At 36.5% G+C, this 9,962-nt stretch overlaps 1 protein-coding gene across 2 annotated transcripts in view; it reads right to left on the bottom strand.

Annotated features, from left to right (window-relative positions):
- The window catches only part of LOC143236946 (protein sel-1 homolog 1-like), an 88,665-nt gene extending 83,663 nt beyond the window's left edge, over positions 1-5,002 (bottom strand). The window contains exon 1 of one of the 2 annotated variants that reach the window (XM_076475660.1): positions 4,811-5,002. The gene's annotated coding sequence lies outside the window, so the exon portion shown is untranslated. The remainder of the gene's footprint in view (positions 1-4,810) is intronic. The other variant, XM_076475661.1, reaches the window with a different exon arrangement.
- Positions 5,003-9,962: the final 4,960 nt, after the last annotated feature.

Genomic DNA, 9,962 nt, shown 5'->3' on the forward strand with positions numbered 1-9,962 from the left:
AAGCAAACAGAAAAGAAAATGCACCAGTCTATGTAGTAAATTGTGTAGGAAAAGGTCAGCACAGTAACAGCTTCAAAAAGCAAGAAAAGTAATAAATATTTCCAAAGCATATAAAAAGAAGCTGAATCACTCCATAAACAGATTAACCTCAGCCAGCATTGTAGTATCTAAAATTAGATACCAAATTTTGGAAACAAGGAATGGTGTGGAGATGGAGAGGCAGTGTTGATTAGATGGCTAGTGATAGAAAATCTACTGGAAAGTATAGGGAAACAAGAAACCAAACTGATGGAATGACCAAAATCTAAGTGAGACAGTCCATCACAAAAGCCTCTGCTTTCAAGACATGAAAGACTGACAACATAATGTGGTGGTTGTGAGAAAGTTCAGAGCCAGGAAAACAGAAATAAAAGGAGCATATGCCCCCTCTTCTGGAAAATAGAAAAACAACAGAGGAAGTGTTTGAATGGGTCATGATAGAAAGATTAGACAGATAAGACTGAAGATGATGGCAAGCCTACAGAATATCTACAAGCTTGATGACATAAAAAGAAACCTTACATCTAGAAACCAGTCATCAGAAATGGATCAGGCATCCAAAACAACACTTCACTAGAACCAAAACAGTGAAATATTGTGGTCAAAGGATTAGTTGTTGGCAAGCAAAAAACCTACAAACAGTGCCATCTGTGCTGTGCTCACAACAGATGTGGAACCCATACATATGAACAGAAAGACTTCACTGAGTCATGAAGGATTTCAAACAGATGCAAGTCTGGATAAAATTATAGATTATTCAGTAAGACACCTGGATAAGATAGTCTATGGTATAAATATGGAGAAAAAAAAATGTTATCCAGGAGCAGAAGTTACGAATTTTCTTACACTGTAAATGTATTTTAAATAGGTACTTATCTCTTCTCGTCCAAAGCTATGTTTATGTTCTAAAGGTTCTAAGAGAACACATCAGCCATGGAGAGGAAGGTTTGTAAGTTGATTTTTTTATATTTATTGGTGCAAAGCAACAAGGCTATCTGCACCAAAAACTGGTAAAAAGAGGTAAAAGTAGAATTATTACAAAAGGTAAAAAATAAACCAAATGAAAACAAAACAATGTCAAAAATCCAGGCAAAATAGCCCATAAAAAGTTAAAAACAAAAGGAAGTCAGACAGTGTCACCATCACCAATGTCATTGTCCAACATCAGGAGTAAACTTACAGAAAAGACATGTCAAAAATGGTGCCATGCTCACAGTCGCAACAACATGACAGTAAAATGTGCTATTGTGACTTGAGTGTTTCAAAGGCCACACACTGGTGGATCAGTCCTAGATAACAGAAAATGATGAATTAAAAAAATACAACTAATACATAGCCTAGTTAGGACAATGTCCTCTTTCTAATCCTTATCGAAACAAGAGGTTTGATCTGAAAAAGCATGTTATGATCTTACTCACTCCAAGAAGACTGCTGGAAAGATGATCCTTTAATACAAAACTATATTCCATGTATGGGATATTGACATTGGCAAGTATACTAGGAACAATGGGCCAGTTGTTTTATAATATTGATATGAACAGGGTGAAAATGAACACTAGGTGATCCCAGGCCAGTAGCAAGCTAAGAAAATCAATGTAAATGGTACAATTGGTGTACTGTATAGCTTATATGGTCCAGGAGAAGAGAAATGGCACATAACTCAGCAATGTACATAGAAATTGTAGAGAGGACCCTGTGAGCAACCACCAAGTAACAACAAACCATGGAAGATCCCACAGAGTCACCTGATTTTGAATCTGTATAAATCGAAATGGAAGAATAGTTTGAAAGATGTTCGGGTAAAAGAAGATGGTGCTTCCAATTGGGAGCATCTGCCTTAATCAGACAATTCAAAGACAGGTCACAGATGGGAATAGGATTAAGCCATAATGAGATGAGGTGATAAGAAGAAATAGCAACATCATCCAATAATACAACCAACTCAGCCAGCTGTGCCTGGATACAAAGACCAAAGGAACAAATGGAAAACCGTCTACTCCCAAAGAGCAATGCTCATTGAAGAAGGAAGATACAACCCCTGGTGATATGCTATGGTAAGGAACCAAGTTTAATGGTATACTTCAAAGAAAGTTCCAAATGGCAGAGGTAAAGAGGAGGCTCATTAGAATCAGTGTACAAACTCTGGACTTCAGATGTGCAGAAAGCCCCTGTGCAGAAATGAAGCTCCAGATGGTGAATAGAGTCCAGCATCCTCAAGGCTGAAATTCTGGCAGAACCATACACCAGAGACCCACGTGGATGGTTATTTGGAGTTTTATGGCATAAAGCACCTAGGCTAGCTGCACCAAACAACAGGTCAAGACCTATCTGGAAAAGAATTGGAAATTGGCAAACTCACAGAGACTTTGAATTGCCTGTCCAATAAAAAGTTCTGAATGAAAATGGGTAAATGGCCACATGATCCATACCAGTGGAAGTCCTGCAAAATGCTTTCTCTCCACACAGAGTCATAAACATTTTCAAGGTCAAAGAACATAGATACAAGATGTTTCTTCTTGAGGAAGGCTTCCCTGATTAACATTTCAAGTCAAATCAGGTGGTCTATGGTGGAGAACTGTCGACAAAGCATACACTGGGTGGGTATGAAGAGATTGTTTGAATCGAGGAACCAAATAATATGAGCAATAACCATCCTCTCTAAGACCTTACAGAGACAGCTAATCAAAGCAACTGGATGACAGAAGGAATCTTGGAAATCCTTTCCAGGCTTAAAGAAAGGAAGCACAATATCCTGGTGCCAGGTATCAAGAAAAACATTCTCCAGCCAGCTTTGGTAAAAAATTACCAAATGAATAGCAAAAGTGAGATGAAGTACCATCTCATAGTGAACATCAACAGGTCCTACCAATGTAAAGGGGTGATTATAGTCAGAGAGATCACTTCTAACAAAGTTTCATGTAAAATACTAGCAAAGAAAATTATCACTATAAATGTGGGAAGTAAGTTAGGTCAATAGACTGAAAATAGATTTAGAGTAGAGGAAGCAGAGAATTGTAGTAAGTGACGTTCAATCAAATAGTAGTGGAGTTATAAGCATCATCATCAGGACTCTGTTCTGAGATGCTTACTCTTTTTGATACACATTACCAGTAATGATAATGGAATTCTTGAGGTCAGAAATCTGGGATCTTTGCCCTCCCACAACACATCTGCACATCAACCAAAGTGAAGAGAGCAAACAAATAGCCCACTGTCTAGACTAATGTTTGTAACAACATTTGTGTTTGTGATGAACACGGTTAATTCAACACTTAAAAATATGATGAAGATTATTAGATATTCCATTCCACCAATAAGAAGTTGAAAAAACATGAACTTCCCTTCTATTTCATACCTAGTCCTCCAGCTCACCTTAATAATAAGCATAATGCAAACATATGGAATTCTATTCCGAGTTTAGAATAGTCTTACGATAATTTGTTGATAACTCTTTTAAAAACTAGTTTGATACAGTAGTTTACTTTTTAGTGGATATTTTTCAGCTCAAAAACAAACTACTGAAAACAAGAGAACAGTACTGTGGCTGAAAGCTATCAACCATAGAATACAGGAAGCAAAAGGAAAGCTATGGGAATCAAAGTCTGACTATGTGTGTTCAGCTCATTTTATATCATGTAAATGTTATCTTCCAACTTTTTACTTCACACAAGGTAACTGCAGATGTTAAGGTACTGTACAATGAACCATTCTATTGGGAACAAAAATCAAGCCCAGATAACTAACTTTATTTGATATATCACTAATGCCACAGCTGACAACTTCTCCATGTATTGATAAGATATTGTAATGGATAAATTGACCACCAAACAATAATATATGAACAACAAATGAAGAATCTGCACAGAAGCTTCAGAAGTCACATGTGTATATGGTAGACCAATAAATTACATATATGCTGTTATTTGCCTCTTTGTCAAGATGGCAATCATGTACCAGGCACAATCATATGACTGTGATATCATGCCAACCTCAAGAATGGTTGATAAATGTGTCAACATTTGCTGATAATGATATTAAAGTTCTGAATGAAGTGCAATGTGAAGAGAATGCTGTTGTTTTTCAAATGGATTTGAATAATTTAACAAACTGGTTAAGTAGCATAATGGCATTTAATTTTTTTTAGTGTAAGATGATGCATGTGAACTAGTTACATTTAAACTATAATGACCATCTTGATGGAAATCGATTTAATATTTTCATGGAAAAATCTTAGTGTTTTGGTAAATCAAACAGGCATAAAGCATTAAGCCTCCCACTTTTAGGCAGTGTTGTTGTTGCTAGTGGTAATTGTGTAGTGAAGCAAATTGGATTTTAAATTGTACTTACAATGAATAAGAAATATAAATTTAATTAAGGTTTTTCTTACTTATCTCCGATTAAGACTCACTTAAAAATAAAAGTACCCCCAAACTTCGGTCGGATCCTTGCTTTACTTTTCAAGAAGGACACTAGGCTGTGTTAAGAATAACATTTACAAGCAGTTTTATTTTACGAATATTGAAACTTATCTTCAGACTTAACAAACACAAAACTGAAAGGTTTCAAGAGGAGGCTTGAAGAATGTTTGGGGCGTCGAGATGTGATTGGGGGGGGGGGAGTCAAATGACTGTTTGATTAAACAATTGCAACAGTCATGATAGGCCAAGGGAGCCAGTTCTTCACTTATATTTAATACTAATATTAGTACCAGTAGTGATAGCTTTAGTCATTACTACCAGTACCATTGAGAAACTACAATAATGTTACTTACGTCTTACTTAGCGAGATAGAACATCTTCTAACAATCCTACATTCATAATTTAATCAAATCAAGCATTTCTTTGCAAAAGTTAGTGTTAATTTACTTTTACTACATTATCCACGAACGCCACGTAGCTTAACTATCACTTGAATTAGGCCTTATTCATTTATTGATAAAAGTTTTCCTTCCCAGATGTCGCCAAAGTCATTTATTTTAAACTTGAAGTAACTTTTATTGTTTAAACTTCAGCCATTACATTATGTAACAAAACTTTTACTTTTTCTTGTTCCTGGGCAGAAAGTGTTACTTCCCAATTGCTTATGCCTAAAGTAAATGGAAAAGACCTATTTTTCTCTTTAAAATTTGCCTTTGTGATCTGGGTAATGAAATTTTCAAATTTACCCATTTTCCAGAACATTCTAGGTAAATTCAGTGTTGAGTAGCTGATAGAGAATTTCAAGAACTTTCTAGAATGTTGTAAAACTTACAAGAATTTTCAAGAACGTTGTAGAACTTACGAGAATTTTCAAAAACCTTTCAAGATTTTCTAGGACTTTCCATAGTAATATATATGCAGGGGCTCACAACTTCAGTTTAGTTCTAGCTTCTCAAGTGAACACATAGACCTATTTGATTTTATTAGAGATGGCATCAAGAAGTTACAAGCATTCTCCAAATGCATTCTGCGAAAAAGAGCGAAAAAGTATTCTGTGAAGCATACAAGGCATATTTCGGCATGCCTGTGGGGGGATCAAGACAAACCCTGGGCACCTCATTTCACCTGCGAGCGCTGCAAAATACTCTAGAAGGTAAGACGGACAATTTTTGCTTGCTTAAATAGCTGTAGGGAGGCACAATGTCAAGTGTGAGCCGTTAGTGGACCTCCAGAAGGTGTTGTTCCCACCATTGCACATAAAATTGAGTATTACGAAACAATCTGTCACAGCTCTTGATAAGAAGTCTGCAGTATTCAAGTACCTTCGATACTTCTTCCCTAAGCTGTCTGAGGTAAAGGTCAAAGATGATGTCTTCGTTGGAACACAAAAAAAGAAATCCTGGAGTACACAGAATTGCCCAAGAAGCTCAGTTGGAAGGGGAAAAGCTTTGGGCAGCTTTGTTGCAGTGGTTCGGGGCTTCTTGGGTAATTACAAAGCAGAAAAGTATGTAGAACTAGTTGAGACTCTGGTAAAGAACTACGGCAAAATGGGCTGCAGAATGTCCCTGAAAGTCAATATCCTTGACTCTTATCTTGACAAATTCAAGGAAAAAATGGGAGCATAGTCAGAGGAGCAAGGCGATCACTTCAACCAAGATATTCTGCTCTTTGAACGCCGCTACCAAGGAGCGTATAACGAAAACATGATGGGAGACTATATTTAGGGTCTGATATGTGAAAGTGATTTACATTACAGTTGCAAATCTCAAAAACTACTCACTTCTAAACATTTTTGTTCATTTTTATATAACTTTAGCATAAATACATGTAAATCTTGATTCATATATTGTTTTATTCAAACCTTATGTAAATTAAAATGTGCAAATTTGCCTATTTTTATATAGAAAATAGGTTAATTTCTAAATTTCATTATCCTGGTCACAAAAGCAAAGTTTGAAGGGAATAATGGCCATTTTCTGTACTTTTACAACATAAGCAATTAAAAAATAACACATACTATCCAGGAACAAAATTTGTGTTTCATCGTGTTATCGCATAAAAAGAAACTTGTTATATACCTATAGTATATAATTATATTTTCACTATTATTGGTCCAGCACTTCCTACTTATCTTGTCATATAAGTTTAGTGAGCTCCTTAATTATTGTTGGCATAAATGATAATTTCAGAACAATTATAAATTCAAAGGCACTCAATATTCTAAAATTGGTTTAAAAACCAAATTATACTTTTAAAAGCCGTTTTAAAGTAATATTTAGAATTAAAAACAGATTAAAATGTACAGAGGTAGAGTATGTGATATTAAAACAATTTTGAAACCTCACCATCCTAGATATACATAATCTAATGATTGTATCTTAGCCCCAAGAGTAGTTTCCATTGCAAAAGACTTCGTCCTCAAACTATCATGTTAAAATCACCCAGTTTTTCCTTGTGTGCCCATCCATAATCCTGGCGGCATACTGGTACGTCTTCATATTGTTGTGGGGCCCAGCATGGCCAAGCGTGTTAAGGCGTGCGACTCGTAATCCGAGGGTCGCGGGTTCGCATCTCAATCGCGCCAAACATGCTCGCCCTTTCAGCCGTGGGGGCGTTATAATGTCACGGTCAATCCTACTATTCGTTGGTAAAAGAGTAGCCCAAAAGTTGGCGGTGGGTGGTGATGACTAGCTGCCTTCCCTCTTGTCTTACACTGCTAAATTAGGGACGGCTAGCACAGATAGCCATCGAGTAGCTTTGTGCGAAATTCTAAAACAAACAAACAATCAATCATATTGTTGTAAGTTATATTTTGAAATGTTCACTGTGTTTGTTAGCTAAAGAGCGTAGAACACCTAGAATGTTATATGGATAATCAAAATAATATTACAGGTACAACCATACCGCAGGTATGGAGGTCAGGGTGGTCATTTGACCCCACACTTCGAAGATAACCATATGTTCTCGGAAGGAAAATGAAGAAAATAGGAAAAGAAAGAAAATGAGAGGAAAAAGAAAAAAGGAAAAAAATATGGAAGGAATGGGTTTGGTCTGAATTTCGAGCGAAGCTACGCAAGGACTATCTATCTGCGCTAGCCATCCCTAATTTAGCAGTGTAAGACTAGAGGGAAGGCGACTAGTTATCATCACCCACCGCCAATTGTTGTGATACTTTTTACCAACTAATAGTGGGATTCACTGTCACATTATAATGCCCTATGGCTAAAAGTAAGAACATGTTTGGTGTGACCGGGATTTGAACCCGCGATTCAGTTGTAGATTGGCCAGATCGAAACCTGAAAAAATCAAATTTCAAAATATCTGTACTCTTCTCTACAACGTAGGCCAGGTGTGGCCAGGTGGGTCAAGGCGTTCAACTCGGAATATGAGGGTCGCCCTTTTAGCCGTGGGGGAGTTATAATGATACGGTTAATCCTACTATTCGTTGGTAAAAGAGTAGCCAAAGAGTTGGCGGTGGGTGGTGATGACTAGCTGCTTTCCCTCTAGTCTTGCACTGCTAAATTAGGACGGCTAGCACAGATAGCCCTCGTGTAGCTATGCGAGAAATTTAAAAAACAAATAAACTCTACAACGTAATAAAACCGACTGTCTTAGAAAAACGTGTATTAAATCAGAAAATGGGTGTATTGTCTCCAGTGTTTACCAGTTCATATGTAACATCTGCAACTATAAGTACGTAGGAAAAACTGGAAGAACACTATGCACACAATGTTAGGAAAACACATTGACTCTTTTTTATGAACAACAATATGAAAGAAGCACAGTTGCAGATCATTTTCTAAGTAATCATGGACAAGTAACAGCCGACTTGAAACCACTATTTTCTTTACAAATCTCCACCGAAAGCACCAAGTACACTGTCTAAAAAATATTCAAAGAACCTCGTTTTGTCAAACAACTACAAGCACAGATGAACAGGATGACACCTATAATTATTATTTTTATTATGTTTTTGCATCCTAGTTTTTTGTTACAATCTGTTACAATATTTTTTATTAGAGGTAACAGTTAATATTTCAATAATATTTATCTTTCAACAAGAAGTTTTACTTACGTCAAAGCACACTTTAGAAATGCACACTATAAATTCGATTAGAATTTTTTTATGTAAGCCATTTGAAGTTTTTTACCGTCAAATAAAAAACAAAAGAAAAACATTTCAAAGGCAGACCATTTCAACATAAAAAAGAAATTGTTTTTAATATAAAAGACAATATCCTAAGAATTTTAGATTCACGCTCTTTATTTCACACACACACACTCACGCTTGAAAAAGTGAATGTTCCATCACAGTGAAGTTAAAGAAAATAAAATAATAATACTCAAGTAAAGAAATACATAAACTAAAGTTTCTGTATCCTTCCAGGTATCATACGAAGTACTGCTTTCATTCATCCTAAATCTTCAAATAAAATCTCCAGGCCAGATGTTGTCATGATTCTAGCTGCTCTTGATATATTAAAATCGTCCTAGACCTTCTTGAGAGTTTGCTTTGTTTTAGCAAGTCTGACCTATTGGATTTGTTCTTTTTGTTCATACTATGTTTGAGGAGTTTTCTTCCACCTTATATGATGTTTTTCTTGTTTGTACAACACCATGTTTTAATACATTTGCCGCTACCCACTTCCTAGCAATGACATTTAAATAATGGGATCTGCTCCAGTGTCAGGTGGCTTGTCCACCTTCTCTATCTTTGATGTCCACTGGCAAAAGTCCTGCTACCTCCTTTTGGAGTTCTGTCGCTTGCTATTGTGTTAAATGCTCCTTCTAGGCACTTAGTGGTCAGTACCAAGCCCTGTGATATGGAGCTCCTTTTCTGACAGAAAGATCTGGTTCATGAGTCGAGTAGTTTTGGCCTGGCAACCATTTATGATGCGTTTTTGTCCTGAATTGCCTTGTTGTCTGCCTTACCTCTGTTGTCTCAGGGTTTGAGTGCCCCTCAGAATGCATTAAGTGCTAGGAAGGCCTTCTTTAGCTTTGTTATGTGATGCTTCCTTCAAAGGTATGAGAACACCTGTCTACATATTTTGTTGAGGGTGTTGTAACACTCTTTGATAAAACAAGTCACTTTATATTTTACTGCGATGTTCAGTGGTGTTATTATTTGGACTGGTGAAGGCTGGGGAATGACTTAAACTCTTGGATCTTCGGGAGATTGGCTGGTTTTATCATTGCTGAACTAATTTCTGAAGGCAGTTATGTATCTCTTGGAAACAGAAAATCTAACGCAATGACAGATATGGTAAACTTTTCTGTGTTGAATCTATTGGACCAGTAACAGGTTTCCATCCATGAGCATTGACAATACTGATGACTAACTGCCTTCCCTCTGGTCTTACTAAATTAGGGACGGCTAGAGCAGATAGCCCTCGAGAAGCTTTGCGCAAATTTCAAATTAAAACAAACCCTCTAAACTTTCATGCTAAATTAGAGACGGCTAGCGCAGTTGAGCTGGTATGTAGTTTTACGCGATATTAAAAATAA

This window comes from Tachypleus tridentatus, chromosome 13, assembly GCF_004210375.1.
Source record: "Tachypleus tridentatus isolate NWPU-2018 chromosome 13, ASM421037v1, whole genome shotgun sequence".
Lineage (NCBI taxonomy): Eukaryota > Metazoa > Arthropoda > Merostomata > Xiphosura > Limulidae > Tachypleus > Tachypleus tridentatus.